Consider the following 21,921-nt stretch of genomic DNA (forward strand, 5'->3'; position numbering starts at 1 on the left):
AAAATTCCATTTAAATTCCGTATTTGTATTAAAAAAAGAAGAAAGGGAAGAAAAGAGGACGAGTAGATGTACGTTTTTATGGAAAATCAGGCGAGATATTGGAAAAGTTTGTTGGATCTCGCATTAATTGATTTGCCTCCGGCGAGTAATATCGATCAAAAGTTTTTCACCAATAGAATGTTCCAGGCGACTTTTCTTTCGAATACAAGGAATTTCTTTTTATTCTCGAGTAACTCAATGGCTACTTCCATTCGAACGAAAGCGCGGTCAGCCAGAATAAGAAAATTTTTTCCCAGTTTCAATGGCAATGGCGGAACAACAGAGTCTCGTTTACGATTTTAAACAATGATTCGATCGTGAAACTTATCGAACGAAGTCTCATCGAAAATTTCCAATATGAGAATGGCGTTAAAGCGAACATCAACGACTGTTGGCTTAACGGTGGAATAAAGATTCCAGTCCATGGAAGAAAAGAATTAAAAATTATACCAACTTTTTTGCTGAGTTTCGTTTAAAAATTAACTTCTTAAAAGTTTTCAGATTAAGGAAATTAAAAATACTGTAATTAACTTAAGTAGTATAAATATAAGACGCACAAGAATGTTAAATCGATGTGATAATAATTAAAAAACAAAAAAAAATTAATTTAAATGTATTATGAAAGAACAAAACAGAGATTAAAGGAAAGTATTTAATCGACGAGAAGTTTCTGGAAAAAATATTCATATATCATCGTGAATTCACAAAGAAATAAATATGAAAGGAGTATTTTTGAAATATTTCCTATTCGATAAAATATTCAATGAACTTTCAATGTCCAATGTAATAATTACTTTCACTATATTTATCGGCATTTAAATTATTAACCATTTTGCTTTTTCCTTCAAAAAAATAAAAATTTAAACTTCTTTTATCTCGTATCATCCACGCGTTTGATATTTCCACTGCAATATTTTCGAAAACTGTAGTCGCTTTTAACGAATTTCGTTTGATTCGAAAACTAACCATTTTTTGCCCAAGCTTTGATGCCCACAAAGGAACGACGTTAGTCGTTCAAATTGCTTTTTCCGTACCACGAATCCACCCTTGAAACGATTGTTCTTCTATATTGTCAATGGCCATATTGAAATCGGCTTGATCCTCGATCTCGAAAGGAATCGAAATCGATAATTTGAAACGGAATTGCCGATTTCCTTCCAACGAATTCGTTCCAACGATTTCCTCAATGGCCGTGAAAATTCGATTAACGAAAAATGGGAGGAGAGAAATAGAATAACATAAACGGTTAAAATATTTTTAAAAAAATTCTACATCCACGAGGTCCCTATTCTTGGTGTTACAAGCGGATCAAAGTTGGCCATCTGGCGACAAAAACATCGAGCGCAGCGTTAATTAAAGCTCCATCCCGTAGAACGCTCGCCATTTAATTAATAAACCGTAATTACGCACAATTGTTTGCGAGCAAGTTCTATCTATCCTTTCTCTCTCGATGGGCGCAGCGCAGGAGGAAAGGAAATGGAGGACGCGGTGTGCTCGACGGTGTGAACTTGATAAAAAAAAAGACGATAATTTATTCTGTTTGTCGCTTCGCGATAATCACCGAGCTAAGTAAATAAAAGTGCAACGTTTCAGTGCACCGTTGAAAGCCTAACCCAGTCGTGGAAGGTTTGCTAAATGTTTGAACAAATCTATTATTCTCAATCAATTGGATTCAATTGTGTTCGAGTGATGGGTATACGGTTTAAGTTATCCCAAGATTCAAAGCGTTATTTTTTTTTTAATAAGCGATCGTAGATCGATTCCTTTGAATTTGTTCTAATTTAATTGGTCGAGTATTTTCTTCTTTTTTTGAGAGAGAGAGAGAGAGAGACAAGTAGGAGGAAAATTTTTCTATTGAAATTCTTTGAATTCGATTTAATTCAATCAATTTTATTTAATTTAAATTAGTTTAATCAGTTTACTGTTAAATTAATTAACTCGGTGAATATATTTTTTTTTTTTGGTATTACATTTTATTATTGGTCATTGTAAAAGAAAAGAAATTTATATACGAATACGAGGGAGAGAGTTACGAATCAGGATCGAGCGAAAAATAAAAATTTTCAATTAGTTATGGGAAAGGGAGAAGAGCAGTAATTTTTAATTATATTATTACATTTCGAGGAAACGGGGAAGAAAGGAAAAAGAAGTTTATAATCCCATACATTTATAATAGCTAGAACTTTTATTTCCTCGAAAGTGTAATAAAATTTCAGTTGAATATAGGAAACATTCTGTTTCGTGGGTGTATCATAAGCAGGGATTAAAAATAAAAATTTCAATTAGTTATGAAAGAACAGCATAATTTTTGACGATTATCTTGTTCTTCTTGTTCCAGAGGAAAAAGAAGAAAAGAAGAAAAGAAGGTTATGATCTCTTTAAACGTAATTTATAACTTTATCTCTCTCCTTTAATGGAAAAATAGAAGAGGATAAAATTTTCACTCGAATTTATTCATAAAAATATTTATTTCCGTTTTACAAAAGTTAAAATTGTAAGTGTGAACAATTTTAAACAGATTTCCTCCCTTTTTGTACGCGCTAATGTATTTAAAATTAAAATTGTTTAGATTCATCCCTGAAATTCAATGAAATTCTATATGTACAGAAACATACTATTATTCGTGAAATTAAACTATATATAAATTAAACATCGAGCGTGTATTATATTAAATTTATTGTGAATACAATAAAACGAGATCACGAATACTTTTTTTCGCTATTTACATTTCCTGTATATTCGAATTCTAAAATAATGTTAATCAACCATTTATATTATTTAAACCAAACGATTTTCGCGATAATGTCACGCGTAAAAAATTGACTCGAAGCGAAAAAGATCAATAAGTTCGAAACAGTATTATAATTCTGACTTCTGACTGTAATAAATAATGCTGACGACGTTGTATTCATATCGAATACGTAAGATGCCAGTAAAATTCTAAATTACAGCGGCGTTATAGTCCATAATACGAGCGATAAAGTCAGAGTGTGAATACATTTGAGAACGAAAACTCTCAAGAGTACTGTTCACGAGTGGACACTGCAACGAACATCGAGAGCGACTGTTCGACAATAAATTTCATCCTCGAACAGTCACTTCCAAATTGCAATTTCCACTTATGAAAATTACTTTCGAGTTCGAAACTTTCGAAAGTTTTAAATGCATTCGTTTTTTAATTCATCACGTGTATAATTAATCACGTGTTATCTTGCGAGAAACGCGCTAACCATTGCTCTCCAGTATCTTTTAAAAACCATGATCATATTTAATCAATGATTCTTACCACTCGTTATATATAATTTTTCAAATTTCATATAAGAAAATGGGATAAGAATCGACGTGAAACAATAAATTATAGAGAAAGTTTAAACGAAAAAAAAAAAAAATCTCCAACAACATATTCTCAGTTTTCGTTCGACACGAACGAAAACTGCATCAATCAATAAATGTACGTCATTTGCATGATCGATAAGCGCACGTCATTTCCACTTAAAAGGTAAAATAGTTACACGTATACCGTCTGATTACTTCGACTTCGATTAAAAGAAGTCTTCGGCGTCTTTATTTAGATCTGGCTACGAAGGTTTCAGAGTAATTAATTGGTTAATTCTAGCGTAATCCCTACACGTTCGCTCATTGTCTTTCGCAGAATGGCCGCTACAATTACGCTGGCCAATGGCTGAGGGGGGAATTGCTTCCTTGGAGCTGACACAGAACGCACAGTTTCGATGACCGAGGCTCGAAATGGCAAATTATTTCACAGCGAGTTAATTAATGGCCAGCATCGAAATTTCGTGCCACAATATAGGCCTATAACCCGCATAAAATTGCGTTGAAACGTTCCACACGGTCGTAATAGATTCCCTAAATTGAAAATTGAATCGTTGTATCCTTCGTACGTATCATTAAAAAAATAAGTTTTCGTGGGATCGAAGGAACTACTGGATCCATTAAAAAGGAAAATTAATCCTAATATTTATGCATTATGAGAAGGAGAAAGTTATATAACGATAATGACAGAAAATTTGTTTGAGTTGAAATCAAAAAGTATTCCCATGATGTAAGATTTCAAAATTAAAGAAATATCTGCAGTGCAAGTAGACTCGAAGGAAGGAAAGTTATTTTTGATAAAAAGTATCAACCTTTGTGAAGGAAACCAACCGGCCAATCTGTTATTAAACGGTCTGTACATATGCTTCGATTCGTTCTATCGCATTTTTTGATCAGTTCTCTCTACGATGAGAGTACTTTATAATGCCAGGAAAGTGAATCACCGTGCAAAGCGTGCCAAAAATTCCCGTATAATAATAAGAAAAGACGCTCCGCGGAGAAAAAAATATGGTCACGCGCGTCGCACATATTTTGCTTCTCTCTACTTATACTGAGTACAGTAGAATAAGTATGCGACAAATCTGCCAAACCGTGTTAAAATCGGAAAGAAAAGAGATCCTTTGAGACTTTAACCTTTCTTTTCGTTCGATCATTTGCAACGCGTTTATACGAAGATTTATGAGATCATTATTCCGTTAAATAATGATATTGGAAGTATTTAAAACAAGATGCTATTTTGTGGAACAATTTTCGCTCGATCGTTGTCACTGCTCTTCGATCAGGAGAAGAGCGTTTTCGGTGTTCAATCAATAATTATCGATTTCTCTAAACTCTGTTGTTCTTTGTACCTCGATTTTATACGCAACTGTATATTTTTCTACTTTCGTCGTAAACTCTTTGAGCAAGTTTCTTGTTTTTCTTTGCGAGTTAAATTTGTAAAATTAAATTGATCATTTTCACAAACAAGTACTTTTAACGCGATTCTAAAATCTATTTTATAATTACAGTTTTTATTAGTTTTAATATAAATAGTTTCTTTCAGCTTTCATTAACTGAAATAAAGTTGAATTAAAGAAATATATTAAGTCTTAAGTCACCAAAGAGTTTTAAACGAGCAAGTTTTGAAAGTGAATACCAAGTTGTAACAAGAAATACTAGAGAAATATGAAGATAAAGGTATTATAAGAAAATAGGATACGGTTATTGCGTTGAATTTTTTATACAGTTATTTGTGTGCAACCATTTGTATTTGTATGCAATAAGATATGCAAAAATTTGAATTTGATTCCGCGGATACGAAACAGAAACGACAAGTGATGTATTTCTTTTTTTTTTTTCTCTTTTTTTTACGTATATGAACTCTGCATTTACGACAATTTTGTTTCATCTTTGATAGCCTACCTATATTTCATCCCTTCTTTTTATCGAACCTCTTCTTTCTTTTAAGAAGAGCGATCGTTGATATCAAACGCGGATAGCCTCCTTTTTATTATGCATAGTGTTCCTCATATACGAGATGGAGATTTATGAATATCAAAATCAGTGGCGCACGCAATGATGAGTTTTTTTAAAAATTGTTTACAAGAAGTAAATATAATGTAATTTTTAAAAAGCTGTTGTAGTTTACATATCACCATTACAAATTTTTCTGAGATCTCAATACCACAATACGTTTGAATAATATCGATTGTTCGCTGCATAAATATTTCCCTTTGAGAAAATATGTTATTTCTTTATACGCTGTCGTAAATGTCGCCTTTACTTCATGAATTTATTAAATTTATTTTTATTCTCCTATGGTCCAATCCATCTATCATTCTGTTTGCATAAAAATTGTATATCCATTCCGTATCTTTTATGTAGTTATGGATAAAAATTTTAACAAAATTTTCTACATATATCGGGACGAAAAAAAAAAATATCTCTGAATATTACAAAGTGTTTATCAAACACATACCATTCTGTAGTCCCAATAAACGTTTGAAGGAAACGAGAAAGAGGAAAATTCAAACGAATATAATTAATTTCGTATTCATTAATAATTTTTTTTTCTAATTTTTTAAATTTATTTAAAATTATAATTTCATTTCTTTCATAAAGATATTAAAATATTCAACTCATTGTTATTACATGGTGTTCGTTGTAAATTTTTTTTTCAATTAGATTAAAATTTTTCTCAAATAAAACGATTGTTACTTGTTTATTTCTTCAAAATTATTTCTTCTATTTATTTCTTCTTGTTTGTTTCTTGTTTTTTTCGTTCTCTTGATCGAAGTAGAAAGATTTACTAAAAATCTTGAAGTTTATTATAGTTACTTGGATTGCTTTATTCTTGTTATTTTTATTTGTTTTTTCTGTATAATAGATATCTTCAGAATGGTAGATATGTCCGCCTTTTTAGTTGGCTATATGCACATCTGGTAATCAAAAAAGTTTTTCATGGCGGAAAAGAAAGATATAAGAAACGTAAAAAACTTTTTCCATTTAAGAAAATATGCATCTACGTACGAATCATTCAATTTTTCTTCAAATCATCAACCATATTCCTTATACAGGTAACATTTATACTATCAATTTCAAAAATTCCAACTCACATCGAATATTTTAAACACTTTTACTTATTAATCAAATGATTTAAAATTGTTATTCGTGCCAAGCGAGATTCAACGCAAGAATTTATAACAAAAATAAAAATGCCGAACGACTTTTAACTCGTTTTAACTCCTTTACGATAACAAGAAGACAGAGCAAAATTTGAAACTGCGAAATTTACCCAAAATTTAACATTTCATTCATCGATATATAAAAAATTCGAATCACGTACCTGAGAATCAGAATTCTCAGATTACGAGAATTCCCCTTTAAAATATATAATATTCTCACTAGCATCCCTATTAATTTCCCCGCGATCGTATTTCTATCCCGTGTCTAACGTCTTTCGACAGCGTTCATTTCCCGCGGAGCGTAAAAAGAGGTATGGCACGGCCGATAAGATTTCGATGGAGAGAGATGGGCCACCCACGAGAGACAAGCTGGCAGCGCTTTGCCCGATGCTCAAGACGGTTGGAACAGGGCCAAAGATTATCCCTGGCATCGTTCCTCCCTCGAGGAACTTCATAACCGAAATGAGAGGAACGGCGCCCCCTCCTCCCCCATTCAAATCTTTTTTCAATCCTTTCCCAAACCCAACCTTCCAACGATTTTCTCTCAATCGATCGATTTCCCGGGGATAAATAATCGAACGGAACCGCTCTTCCATCGAACGGAATGAATGATTCATAACCGCGTCTCCGTTGGAATTTCAATCTGTTCTCTGCGGTCAGAAATCCCACGCCCCCCTCCCCCCTCCGCAGGAATCGGCGGTTTGCGAGACCGGACCACCGGACGTTTGCTTGGACATTGGGAGAGATTTCGACCTCCTGAGAAAGGTGTTTTATCGTGTAATTGTTTTGTATCGATGCAACATTCTTCGAGTTATGTAAGAAGTGGAAGAGTTGAGAATCGAAAATGGGATAAGTCCAGGAAATGGAAATGCTGGAACGAAGAAGTGTGTCAAAAAATTGTTCTTCGTTTAAAATATTTTCGAAAATTACAATTTTTTGTATCAAAATGATAAATATTTAGTCTTCAGTGTATTAATTTTCATTCTTAAAGATCAGAAAGGGAGCAAGAAGAAGAAGAAGAAAGAAAAGAATAATTTTCTGGAATGATGAATTTTGCTCAAAGTTTTGTAAAGTTAGTTTGACGTCCGCGTTATAACCCCGTTTCCCTTAAATACAAAACACCGTTGTACATACTCGACTCATAGCTCATTGCACGATATTCCGTTTCCAGACGCATCCGACCAAAAATTATTCATACCCACGATATCACGACATCATCCATGTTTCCTGCCCCATATTGCAGAATCGTTCCCGCGCGAATTTTCGGTAGTTCCCTTACAGGATTGTACACGGGATATTTCCATTTTAACTCGATCGTAATTAAACGTTAAAGCTTATCGTTAACGAGAGAAATAGAAAGAGAGAAAAAAGCAAAATATTTCTCTCAACGTTGCATTCTTCGAGATCATCAAGCCATTCGTTCCCCTCCTGTTCTAAAAAAGAAACTCCAACATAGATTGAAAAAAAATCTCCAAGAATAGAAATCTCGTAATAACGTTTGCCTCTTCGAATCAAATAAAGAGCTCTCCTCTTTCCTCTTTTTTCTTCCCTCCCCTCCCCCAATTATAGAGATACTCTATAAGATAAAGTCACATATACACTTATACAAAGAACGCGAAAAATAGAGTATTCGAATTATCGAATTATCGTGCGTCAAAGGTGGTTTAATTGAAAACGTAAACGATGTTACGAACGACAAAGGTCCACGAGTCGAAATAAAAAGGGAACCACGTCGGCAGGAATCGATACAGACGGGGAGACGGGAAACGACGCGTGTTCGTACATTGAGCAAACTACGGACGGATTTATGGAGCGGGAAATGGAAGCCGCGAGAGCCAAATGATAATAGGAATCAAGCGAATTTAACGTGCATCCGGTTGTAGCAGCAGCTGCTGCTAAAGTGGCACGAGTGGTCGGTAGTTAGGAGGTCGAAGGTCGAAGCGAGGGGGTAGCTGGAGCTTCTTGCTCCAACGTTGGGTGGGTGACGCGTCAAGTGGTGGCTATATAATCGCGGAAGATGACTCGATAAATTTTCTTTATGCCACAGAGAGAGGCTCCATCGGTTATGTAATTTGGAATTTCATTGGCGTATTAAAACGAGGAGGGGGAGGGGGAAGGGGGGAGGAAAAGGCTGAGTGCCTGGCCGGCCATCGCTATTAATTCTTCTCCAAGCGTTTGGGGCCGTTTTATTGCGAGTCCACGGGGGTAGCGGAGTTATTATTCACGTTTCAGAATTTCATGGCTGACGCAACTGTATTTCCGGAAACCACGGCGGTTAAGAGCTTCGATCCTCCGACAATATTCAAAAACGATATTCGAGCGGAATGCTATATCGACGATAAATAACGACGATAAGGGGTGGGTAATTTAGCTTACGTTCAACGACTGTTTATTCCTATGCTTAAACACGCGCGTCGATGCGTTTTCGGATATGCATAATATCTGCGTGTATTTGTTCGCCTATAATGGAGCATATAATGATAACAGTTATTTGCGGTTCGATGTATTTGTATCTCGAGTCGTTGTACATAGAGCCTCTTCTCGAAAGTAAGATCTGGTGGGGATATTAAAAAATAAATAAAATGGAAGCTGAAGTTGGGAGAAAAAAATAGGTTGCAAAAAGTGATAAAAATAATGTGAATAATTTTTAATAAAAATTTGTGCTCGTCTACTATTATTTTTGTTTCGTAAATTTTTAATAACTTTTTAATATTCGCCGCGATAAGATCAGTTTTATTTGTTATTACTCCTATATATATATATATATATATATCTGTGCCAAAATGAATAAACGTCGAAAAATTTTGATAAAAATAATCCGATTAATCCGAGGCATAGAAATCAATTTGCTCCCTCTGGCAGAGATTATATTGCATCGCATATTGCGCCGAACATTTCGATAAATTCGTACTAATCTTCCCGTGTTTGTAATTTGTTTACTACTAATAATAATAATAAATTGAGATATTGCGAATAATAAAATCGATAACGTCGAAACGTTTTCATTGTAATAACGGAGGGCTTCTTGATAATATCCCGGAGCGGATAAAGTCGAACGATGAAATTGAATACACTCCAACTTTTTCCCGTATACGTGCTTAATAAAAAATTCAACCGCCTATGGAAAGAAGTCGATAATGTTGACAGTGATTTATCGACCGGTACGTCTTTACGTGTATATCGCGCTCGGCTCGCGTCGCGGCGGGAAACTCGATAAATCTTGGTTTAAAAATTTTATTTCACGCCTTCGCTCCGCAACTCACGATATAAATTCGATAAGCGATTATCGGTGTATTCAAACGGACGATCGATCCCGAGTCTCATCATTTGTTTTCCCACGTGTGATCGATAAATGCCATTGCGCGCCAATGACTCACGCCGCTGTAGTATCTCTATAATATTACGCATTACGATGTAAATACGATGTTTTACGTTTAAATACCCGTCGCCTTATTAATACCCGTGGCGAGGAGAACGCTCTCCTCGCGAAAATGGGAACCGAATCGAATCGAAAGCGAAATGTGGGAGGGAAAAAGAGGGAGAAGAGAGGAAATCCCCAAGAGGGATGCGACACGCGTGAACGAACACCCTCGATTTTCCAAGGCGTTCGAGTAATCATTTCTCGAAGTGAATTCAGATGTGGAATGATTAATGGCGCGGGTATATTCCCCAAACAGGGCGCGATGATGTATTCAAAGACAAATATCGTCCATTTGCGGAAGTTTTATTCCACATCCTCTCTCGACACGGGCGGGATAGATCTCTCGAAACGGTGAAAATAACAAACGGCGGGAATAACGACGATAATCTTTTGTTGTTCTGCCAGCTCTGACCGACAACTCGATCGATTCGACTAATGGATAATCGGTTTTCAGGTCGACGTCAGCTCGGTGGATATTCCATCGGTGGAAACCGGTCGTGTTTGCTCGCCTCGTGTACACGCCTCGGAACGAAACACCCCGATAACTGTTTTAATCGGTCGCTCGATAAACGATCCCGTCCTCGGCCAGAACTTTTGCAAATCGTTTCGATAACGATCGAGGAAGTTTAACGACGGCGAAGCGAAAGAGTGAGGGGGACGATTCCGATAATTGTGGAAGCAGGGTTAAGTTTTTTTATTTTTTTTTTTAGTTTCTTTTTTTAAAAGGAGGAAAAGTTTCCAAGTTATGAATTCGAAGAAGAGATAATAAATTACACGGAGGAGGTGATGGCGGAGGCGAAAGTTTATTTTTGGAAAAGTTTCGAACGCGTGAGATATCGCTGAAACGTTCAAGATTGATGCGGGGGTTGTTGAAATTATGCGACATAGTTGCGAACATTTAAAATTACTTCGCGATATTACGAGCAGGATGCGGGATTCGTTACGCTCGAAATTACATGTACGATGCAAAAATCGACGATATCGAAAATAATAAGATGTTAATTAATTTCCACGACGTATCGATCTGGATTCTACGCTTCATCGATCGGATATTTATCGTTCCGATAAGTTGAAAACAACGATATTGCAATTATTTATCGATTTCTCGATAACTTTTAAAAAAAATGTGATAAAAATGTGATATTTATCGAATGATTATTTCTTTATCTCATGGCACACGTGATATCTATGAACAATCAAATTCCTGATTCCTATTTATCGTGATTCCCAAAAATGTGGTAATTATTTTAAAATAAATTTTGCAAATTTTAATCGTGTTGAACCATAAACCAAAAAAATGCGAAGCAAAAACAAATATCGCGATACACGAAATCCTGTACGAATACTAATACTTATCACTCGACATCGCTGTCAATTTTCATGCAAATCTGAGGACAGATCTCAGACTCAGTTGTTTACCTATCGTTATGAACGATTTCGAAAAAAAAAAAAAAAGAAATCAAAGAAACAGCTACTCTCCAGCAAAGGAGAACAACAGAAGGAAACAAAAGGAATTTGATTACGAAGAAATTTGATCAACGATTCTGATAATGGATACGAACGATCAACGAGGCGATCGATGAGGAACGATCCCATTTCGATCGCGATTACCCAGGCCAATTATCCGTTCCACCGATCGGACGGTCGACTTCCGTGCAAGAAGAACTAGGTCAGCCAGGTCGGATGATTGGACGGAAAGTTTCGAGAGAATCCTCGGCTTTCGTATCCTCTATTTCGGGATAAGCGCGTGCCAGCCGGTAACACTTTATCTACTAGTAACCGGCAGTGCAACGAATTAATTTCCACGGCAATTATTAAATTCCGCGTTTTCGTTCTATCTCGACGCGCCTCGGGCTTCGCCGCGGCAAAATTAGGCGGCCCGTGTCTCCAATAACGCGTACAAGCGTGTCTACAGTTCGCTGTGTGAAATATTCCAATCTTCGAATTTACTATTAACAAATCTTAAGCTCCCCCCCTTTCGAGAGTAAACGCGCCAATCGGATATATTTTCAAACGAACCTCGTCTCTCTATCTGCACACTATCTCTCTGTGCGTTTAATTAGATACTGATATGAAGTGAAATTTTGCAGTGGGTCCAGAAATCGATCGACAAGATTCAAAACCGATCGCACTGACACGCTCTAATAATTACGAAAGCCAACAACTTATCGAAACTCGTACATACGATACGGTACCTGAACTCGGCCCATCGGTGGCGACACCACCAGGAATATTCTCATGGTGGCCTTGAGAAAGTCATCTTGGTTGCGGTTGGTCTCGTGCAGCGCGGAGATGCTCGCGCTGCTCTGCCCGGTCTTCCGCCGCACCTTGCGCCTTATGCTCCCCACTAACCTTCGCCAATCCTGTCCGGGACCGGTTGCGCCACCACCGGATGCGCCCCCGGTACCGCCACCACCCCCGCCCCCGTGGGTGGGCGCATCCTGCCCCTCCGACGACCTCGACGGGCTTTGGTCCCGACTCGACCGCCGGCTCAGCACACCACCGACACGACCGCCCGCAGCGGCGGCCGACGCCGTGCCCCTCGCGCAACCACCACCACCGCCACCGCCGCCGCCGCCGCCGCCAGGCCCCGCCACCTGCTGCGAGTCGCCCGGGCAACCGTTCACGGCCAACCCCTCCACCGGCCCCGCACCGCTGGGCCCGCTTCCCCCACCCTCGCCGAACGAACCAATCGCGTACCGTCCAATTCCGCTGCTCACGCTCAACCTGCGCACCAGCTCGCGGAGGCTACTGCTGCTCCTCTGCCCCCTCCCGCTCCCCCCGCCTCCCGCCTCCTCCCCCTCCTCCTCCTCCTCCTCCTTCTCGGGCCCCCCCCTCTCCTCCGGCGGTTCCGCGCCCTGGCCAGAGAGTTGGCCAGAGATGAAGTAGAGGGCCTCCTTGATGCTCCAGTTTATCGTGATGATTATATTATCGGTGTGCGCTTACGGGATTTGTGCTCGCGGGAGGCAAGGCTCGAGGGTCGTTCCTCCGCTCCTCGGGAGGAAGAGCGGAGAGCGTCGCCAGGGTTTTCGAGATCGATTGGAAATTATGCGCTTTTCGATTATTCTTCTCCTCCCCTCGAGTCGGGGGATTATTGTCTCGTGTTGCGGGGGATATTCGGTTGGATGTTCGGTCAAATTTGTGGGACAGGGGTAGTTTGAGAGATAATTTCGTTGGAACGAAGTTTTTATAGGGGGAGGAGAGGGGAGAGTCCTTCGATCTCCGGCGTTAGTATCCACGGAGTGGAGCGAGAGAGATCTCGAGTCGATCGAGAGAATGGTATTGACCGTTGCCAAGATGCGAAGAATCGTCGTCGACACGAAACGATTGGTATCGTTCCGGGAGTTCGATCGTTCGAAGCTATTGCCTATTGGATCACAATGAACCTTCTCGACTTCCTCCACGAAAACTTTAGATGGCCCGACTCCTTTCGAATCGGTCGGGTTAAATAGGAAGCGGTTCCTCTCTATTTTTCTTCGAAACGATTTCGCTTTCTTTCTTTCTTTTTCTTTTTCCTCGATCTCAACCTCTGGAAGAATCAAACAGCTTCCTTTAATCTCTCATCTCTCATTCCTCTTATCTTCCTTTTTTAATTATCGTGGGTGAAATCGTTCGTTTTTTTTCAACCAACAAGCGGAACGTCCGTTTTCCTTTATCTCCATGCTGGCCGCTTTTACTTTATTTTATTTTATCTTAAAGGAAATAAGTCGATTTCGGTGGGAAGGCGACAATGAATTCTCCCTTCCTTTTTGTCAATCCCTGCCGACGTTTTGTTAACTGTCGCGTTGATCCAGCGACGTGACATCATCGTTCTCGCAGCTGTTCGTCGCCGAGTCGCGATCAACTTTCGCCTGTTGCCACTTCCCGTTGTCTGGCATCTGCGTAACCAACGAACCTATGGGGGTGAAAATTGCCCAGTCTTTCTAGGGACGCCTAGAAATTTGGAATGTGGAAAAATCGAGTCTCAAAAAGATATCGTGACGAGCCGAACCGTGACAAAAGTTGTTGACCTGAAAGCGAGAGCTAGCTTAAAACGCAATTCAAGAAGAAAATCCCCTTTCTCGTTTTAATTATTCAGAGCCGAGTTAAGCGGCAGACATGTCTTCTCGAGAAATCGCGGTTTCGCGGCATCGAGTTAAAAGAAAAAGGGGGAAAAAAGGAGAATACGCGCGCTCTTCATTCTCGTGAATGGGAGCAAGGCGAATTTCGCGTATTCCTTTCAGACACTTTCTTCACAGCCCCTCGAATGTAGAAAAATTTCGTTCCGTCATTGAATGCGAATAAGCCAGTGTTTCCCAACTTTTTCGCATCTACCGATTCAAGTATTTCGAAACGAGCATTTTTTCGAAGAGAATTTTTAATTTTCAATTTTTATTTATTTATTTAAAAAAGAAAAAGTATTCGAAGAAGAATGTGAAAGGTATATAAGCGTTTCAATTTAATTAATATCGGTAGGTATAGAGATGTAAATTGTAAATATTAAATATTTATAAAAAGTAAAATGATTTTAACGATAACGGTTTTTAAATCTGGTGGAGATTTTGATACAATTTTCGGGAATTTTCGTTCGATTGAGAGACACTGGAATAAGTTATCTCAGAAATCGCGCTGTTCCAGCGAAATTCAAGCTCACTCGCTATCGCCAACGATCTAAGTGCGAATCTTTCTTTTGCATCGCGACGAGGAGGCCAAATTTAAGTCGCTAAAAAGCGAAGAATAAATTCATTTGAGGGAAGAATGATTCGCGTATTGCGAAATGATCGAAGCGAAACTGAACGCGGAAGAGCAAAGTAATTTTACCAAGAATTTAAGACACGCATAATCTTGCATTTTACGTATACGATGCGCCATATTTGTTTTCCGTATTTATCCTATCGACTGTGCATGCTTGTCTTTCATGCTCCTCGAAGATGAATAATAAAAAAGCGAGCCTAAAAAAGAATAATTCCGAAAATTTAAAAAAGGCATAACAATTTAAATAATTCGAAATTTTCTTTCTCTCCTTCAACAATTCTAACAAAATTTTTTTCTTCTCTTTCAATTATCCGATCATTCATCTACAGTTTTCAACTCTACACTACGTACTCTAGAATTCCTACACTCTAAATTGCCTTTTAAACAGCAATTTCGACACTACGCGATCGAGTTGCAGCTACAAAGGGCGGTATTTATTCAAAGTGTGGGTATCAATTCAATGCTTTCAATTGGGCCAAGAATCTAAGGTACTAGGAATCGTCCATCGCGTTGTATTAGTCTCTGATCCTCGAGAAGAGGAATGGCAGGGAGAGACAGAGTAATTCGATACGAATTTGACGCGCGAGGCAAGTTTGCAAGACTCGTTAGAATTGGAAAAATTTCCATTTCTTTTTTTTTTTTATTTATTCCTCGAAGGTGGAACATTGAATTTTCATCTATCGCGAAAATCGACTTGTCGAAATAAATGGAAGGAAACGCTTCATCCCGACGCAAGCAACGTTGACAAGGTTCAACGAATATTTTTCGACGGAAAATTTCCTTCTTATTTCGCTTGTTGAACCTTGCTTTGCTTTACAGGGATTTTACAAGATGATGATATATCGAAAATTGTAATATCTCGAGATCCCTTTTTGAGGTTCTGATCTATAGATAGAATTTCTTCTCCTGGAAAAAATTAATCAATCCTTTCATAGTACATATCCCGAGAGATGCGATTTGTCAAGAGTAATTCTGAAAGCTTCCTATTGTTAAATCGTGGAGATGCACCATGTGCACATTCGTGGAAAATTTAAATGAAAATGCGTAGAATGCGAAAAGACGAATGGAATATTGAAAGAGGGGTTATTTAAGAAAGAGGGATCTTTCGTGTTTAGGTTGAAATTAAGGGAAAATGGATGGTGATATGGTGTCGCGAGTTGGTAAGTCATTCGACTCAATCTTGAGATCTTTTTTCAGAGTATTCTGAAAGGAAAATTATGAAGAATGATTGTGCGTCCATTCATCATCGCGCAATTAGTTCCAAATGCTTTCGTGGACGCTTTTAATCATCGTTCCAGCGATCAGCTGGTTAATTTTAGAACAAGGAAAAGATCGTTACACCGAACGAGTAATAAATGACAATTAGAATTGATAATGAATAAGACACAAGAAAAAAGAGCGTATCGAAATTAAAATTGGAATCTAGAGATTGAATTAAACTCTAAATTATTCTAAAACGTTCAAACGCTTTACCATACTACTTTCTTTGGAGGAATCTGTTGGAGACGTAAAGTCGACGTAAAGTTCATTAAAATTTCATAACCACACAGCTGACGATAAACTTTGAAAACTTTTTTAAAACTCTCTCTCTCTCGTTCTTTGGAAACATGAATTATTTCGAGTTGCGATCCGCCATTTTTCAATCTATGCAACAAGCAAGTGGAGTAAACTGAAATATATCAGACGGTCGCGCCTATCTCTCTTTTTTCTGAATACTCCTCATCGTATTATTATAATTCATCTACATTTTCGAAAGATTGGTTAAAAGTTTAACGAAACGAGGATACCACAACTATAAACCAGAATTTTCAAATACTTGCTCAGGAAGGTGGATACAAATCCGTAGAAATTGGCGATAAAAGCACAACCAACAATTTTACAAAGAGTTAGTTGTATTATATCGTAGAAATATTTTCTCGGCCAGGGCGAGATAAACTGGATCCAAGTAGAATTACGTGTGTTCTTTCAACATGTATCCTATTTTTTTCACGAATTTCAGAAGAACAGTTGTTAGCCAACTGCTCGTGGAGAGAGAAGTAAAATAAAATAAAATAAAATAAAACCGTCGGAAGGATAGAATATCGAGCCATTTCTTTTGAATTCGAAATTCTTTTGAAATCGACACGCGATGGAATACCATCGATTCGCAGGGGAGGAATCGATGAACGAGGCACACGAGTTGGGAATATACGGTTCATCACACGCGATTCGTCCTTTCTCCGCTCGTCTTTCGAACAAATATTGAACAAATTCTCCCCGATATCCCCGCTGGCCGCTGGGTTAGCATTCGCGAGAAATTCGGCCCCGTCAAGCTTCCACGTTCAACAAGTTATACGGCTATCATTCGTATTTCCCGCTCTGTCGGGTGAAAAGTTGGGAGGAAAGAGAGAGAGGCAACGCTTTTCTTTCCAACAACTTTTCTTCAAACAACTTGTGAATCACTGTGCACATCCGTGATATAAATTTCTCGAGACGAAACACGATAGGCACGAATTTATTTCACGTATTCTTGTAACTCCCTTTATTCGTTAATATCAACATATTCCATGTTTTCCAGCGATTTCGAAGTTGTTGGATTTTTACCACCGCCTATCCCTCTTCGAAGGCCCTTGCTCATTATCACATGCATTAAAGGAGAAAAATGAGATTCTTCTCTTTGCCACTCGGTCAAGAAATCTCCTCAAAGACGCGAATCATGGTCGCATGGTCTTTGGAAGTTGAAAATTCGAGTAAATTTTCTTTTTCTTTTTTTTCTCGCCTTTCCTTTCGTAATAAAGAGTTGAGATGCATCATCGACTTGATTCCGCGAATTCAGAATTCTCGAGGCGGTTTCAATTCATATCTATCCTCGATTCCTCGATTTTCGGGAATTCGAATTGCCTTAAAACCGACGCGGGGATCCGTGTATACGGATTAATAATAAAACGAGCGCGGGGGGAGAAGTATCCGAGGGATCGATACTCGTGGAGAGATGGGATCAGCCCATTAAAACCGAAAATCTGATGGATGGCCGCCAAGTGAAGCGAGGTGGAACCGTGTCCTTTCGGGGTATTTTCGGCCGGTCGAGTGACACAGTCCATTTCCCGTTCGCCTCTCTCGCTTTCCCTTCTTCACCCGTCGCGCCATTAGCCAGGTCACGTGACCGATCGATCCCTTTTTCGAGGAGAGAGAATTTAAAGTGTTCTTGAGTTGCGACGAGCAAGTGGAGCAAGGGAACATCGGGAGATCTGTTTCGTGAGGAGGCGTCCGTTATGCAACTACTCTCAGAGGGGGAAAAGAAATTCTCCAAATCTGATCTTGCAACAATTTTCAAGTGGTTACGATGATCATCCGAATGATCTTCGATGTTGATTGTAAGTAGAAATCAAAGATTCTAACGTGACGATCTCGAACATTGATAAATTTAATATCGATGAAACGATCTCGATAATAAGGGAAAGATTCTATTCTATTCGGGGCGATCGTTGAAGATCGTTAATCGAATGCGAAACCGGACTTGAATCGGGGAAATTTGTGATTCGACTGGGATACTACGAATTTTAAGGATCATCAATTGTAATACTCTTTTAGAAAGAGTCACCAATAGTTTTCTTGCTTCTTCGTGTTTCGAAGTTTCGAGGAAAAGAGGGGAATAATTAATCAGATTCGAGTTTATCCGAGTTCCCTCGAGAGAGTAAAGTAAGTCGGACGAAAGAGGCGATAAAGGATTCATTGTGTAACGATGAATTCTTCTAATTATGAATGAAATATTGGAACAGTGTTTTGGATCTTCCACATGCGTATTTTCGATACAAGAAGAGCGGTATGATGTTTCGAAAGTCTCGAAGAATTTTTGCGTTATTCGAAATTCGAGGGTTCGTCTTTGAATTTTTGAATTAGCATAGAATTTGGCTAGACGAGATAACTTTTTTGAGAGCGAATATATCGAAAAATTCTTTGATCTACGCGTTAATTTAAGTACTCTTGACATCAAAAAGATTTCTACCTTTTTAGTTCTCTATTTCATCTCGAAATATCCTTTCTCGTATTATTCATCTCTATAAAATTTCATTGAGATTATTTCACCATAAAATAGTATAAATATTATACGGATAATTAAATTCGTTGAATTTTGACGAATGTGGATATTTTAATATCGAGATCAACGAGTTGTGTCATCAATAATAATGTTTTCCTTTTTTTTTTTTACTTAATTTTGCGATGGAATAAATTTTTAAATATTGAAAAAAAAGTTAGAATGCTTGAAAATTGTGTTGTACGATAGATGCAAGAATGATGAGAATTTGAAGATTAATATCACGCACCAAAAGACATTTTCCCATTCGAAAAAGAAATTGTGCACGACCCATTACGCACAAACTCTCATGAAAAACGGAATTTTCAAGTTAGGTTAGGAATTTTCTTGTTCCTTTCAAGTTAATGTCTTAAAAACTCACTTCGCGTATAAATTTTGTAAATAGAAATGTTTCGTGAATATTCGAATATATCTGGACTGAAACGTTTGACAAAATACCAATAAAACGAAAAATGGAAGATCAAAAAGATGAATATTCGAGTAAAATCTCTCTATCCGGTATTTCCATTCAAATATTTCTTTTTTTTATTTTTTTCTATATTCATGACGTTTATATTCATAGCTAGGTGTCACGCTCAATCGACTCTCGGATCATCGTGGATCATCGTCCATACAGCTGACGCGTTAAAAATGGAAACAACCTTAAACAAGTATCAACAAGTATCATCCATTGTGCAGTTGACGCTGCAAGATGAATTTGGCAAGAAGAATCGTGGATCATGAAAAATTAGTTAGAATTAATTTTAAAATTAATATCTTTTGATATTTATACGAAAGTTAAGGAGTTGGGATTGAAATTACAATAAATTTCAATATTTTTTGTCAAAACAACGAAGAAATCTCATTTCTGTGTCGTCTGCGTGTGAATAACTGGAGCGCTGCTGTGCCGGTGCTGTGTTAAAGTGCGCAAGCACTTTAGCTGTGTAGCTGTGTAAAATATTATATAAAACGTTGATCTGGTGTCTGAACAAGGCGTTGTGTCGTTAGATCTCGTTAGAATAATTCCGTTGATAAATTCGATTCTCAAATTTTATTTCTCCCCATTGAAATTTGAACTCGTCAGCCTCTTAAATACGCTTGCAAAATTTTTCATATTTCCATATTTTTCGTAATAAAGCAGCAGTAAGTGCGTCGCTAAATCATCCACTCGCGGATTCTTCGATAACAATTCTTTATCCTGAAACAGCGTTACATTTTTATGTAGAGAAAAAGAGAGAAAGAGAAAGAGAGAGAGAGAGAGAGAAGTTTGGAAAACCGTTTGGGGCCATTTTTTATCACGGTTGCTACTTTCGTACTTTTCTGCCTCTTTCACGTGCCTTAACATTTCTCAAATGCAAATGTTTTTTTTTCAAGTTGTTCATTTGAAACTCTTTAATCGTCTGACACGCGGGTTTTTCCCAGTTATTACGTAAAAGTTAAGTTCTCTCGATTAACTGAGCGAAGGGAGCCCGCATTCTTCGTTATTCAGCGGATGCGAGAATTGTGAAACTTTTCGAGTCGATAATTCGTATAGCTTCGTGTAAAAATTTACGATTTTCTTCGAATTTTGTAAATACGTTTTACAAAGTGATATATATATACACGATCGGGCCAGAATTCAAAGAATATTCGTAATTTCGAGAATTTCATTTCCATAAAATAATTCGCCTTTCCAGTTGATGTAATCGATATTTTCGAATATCTTCCTCATTTCTTGAATACGTTGCATCGATATCTGAATAAAGATGAAAAAGTGAAAAATCCAATATCCCTCGAAAAAATAAAAAAGATATCAAATATTCCTTCTTTTATTGACGACTGATATAATGGTGAAAATAAATAAATAAATTCCTGTCCATAGTAATCATTACCAATTCAAATCCAATGACACTAAATACAAATTAGAATTAGAATCATGCTGAAAGATTAATCAAGTTAAAATTTCGAATAAATATTTGTTCGTACGTAATCGATCGTTCTTCGTATTATCTCAGTCCTTGCATTTAATTAATTCGAATAACGTAATTGAAATAACTTTATTTCCCCGACTTTTTCGATCGTTGAAATTTTTGCCACCGTTTTCGAGACGTGGCACGTGATATCCGGCCATCGATTATTAGGCCTTGTGTCTTTCGCCTGAGGGTTCTTAAGGGTGAGTCATCCTCATCGATCATCGCCCACCGAATCTAATTCCGACCCTAACGGACGAAAGTTTCCTTCCGAGTCAGAGCAGCGAGATTTCTCAATTAACCTTCTCCGGTTAGACAAATTTTGTCTCCCCAATTTTCTCGAGCAACCTCTCCTCGTCTCGATCGTTTGGAACGTTCCCTTAAGTCCAAGGAAAAGCCGACAAGTTGGGGACTTGTCGACTTCGATAAACGAATCACGAATTCTCCACGAACCGTTTCCCACGCTCTTCATACCCTCGATAATCCAAATTATATGATTGGTCCGAGTTTATGCAAACTTTGTGGTAATATTCCGGGATTATTCCAAAAGTTTTTTTTTCTTTCGTTAACTTCGTGATTCGTGAAAGGTGTATTATATAGGGGTTAGTTTATTCTTCATCGATATTAACGATAAAGTTAATAAGCAATCAAATGGAATAATTATAGTTCTCCATTAAAAGTATCGCTTTTTCCAACGTTGGAAAAATTTCTCTTTGCAATAATAATCTTCTCCTCGAGTAATTTTCACAAGTCACTTTGGAAATAAAATAGAATAATGAACGTTCCACGTACGATGGAACTCTGAACAGTAGAGTAATTGATCGGTATTTTAGAAATTATTTTAGAAGTATCGCGAAATATGTCTCGGAGAAATATAGAAGATTTGTGTAGTAAAAAAGAAAAGAAAAACATTTTTTTTAGATTTAATACAATTTAATACGATTAATTTTGGCAAGCTAAAATAATTATTCTTCGAAAAAATTCGAAACATTTTAAACAAGTTACGTAATGAATTCCAATTACACGTGAAATTCGAACGGGCAAGGTATTGATTATCATTTATAAAAATGGCGGTCGTACACTGTGTAAAGGAAAACACGCGGTTTGCATATAAAACGAAAGATGCGAAATCGATGTTTTTTTTTATACGACCATATACTTATATTTCGTTGTAAAATAAAACCCAACCCTGGCCCTTTTGTGTTTTCTATACGCTTCTGCCATGTA

The 21,921-nt window shown here is 37.6% G+C and overlaps 1 protein-coding gene across 41 annotated transcripts in view; it reads right to left on the bottom strand.

The window, feature by feature from the left end:
* Positions 1-21,921, bottom strand: part of LOC107993367 (pleckstrin homology domain-containing family G member 5) — an 84,155-nt gene that overhangs the window by 36,096 nt on the left and 26,138 nt on the right. For 2 of the 41 annotated variants that reach the window (XR_009830869.1, XR_009830868.1), the window contains exon 1: positions 12,153-12,897. The exons of the other annotated variants lie outside the window; for them this stretch is intronic. The gene's annotated coding sequence lies outside the window, so the exon portion shown is untranslated. Of the gene's footprint in view, positions 1-12,152; positions 12,898-21,921 lie in introns of those variants that run through there. 41 annotated transcript variants of the gene reach the window in all.

The sequence above is a fragment of the Apis cerana genome, linkage group LG8 (assembly GCF_029169275.1).
Source record: "Apis cerana isolate GH-2021 linkage group LG8, AcerK_1.0, whole genome shotgun sequence".
Lineage (NCBI taxonomy): Eukaryota > Metazoa > Arthropoda > Insecta > Hymenoptera > Apidae > Apis > Apis cerana.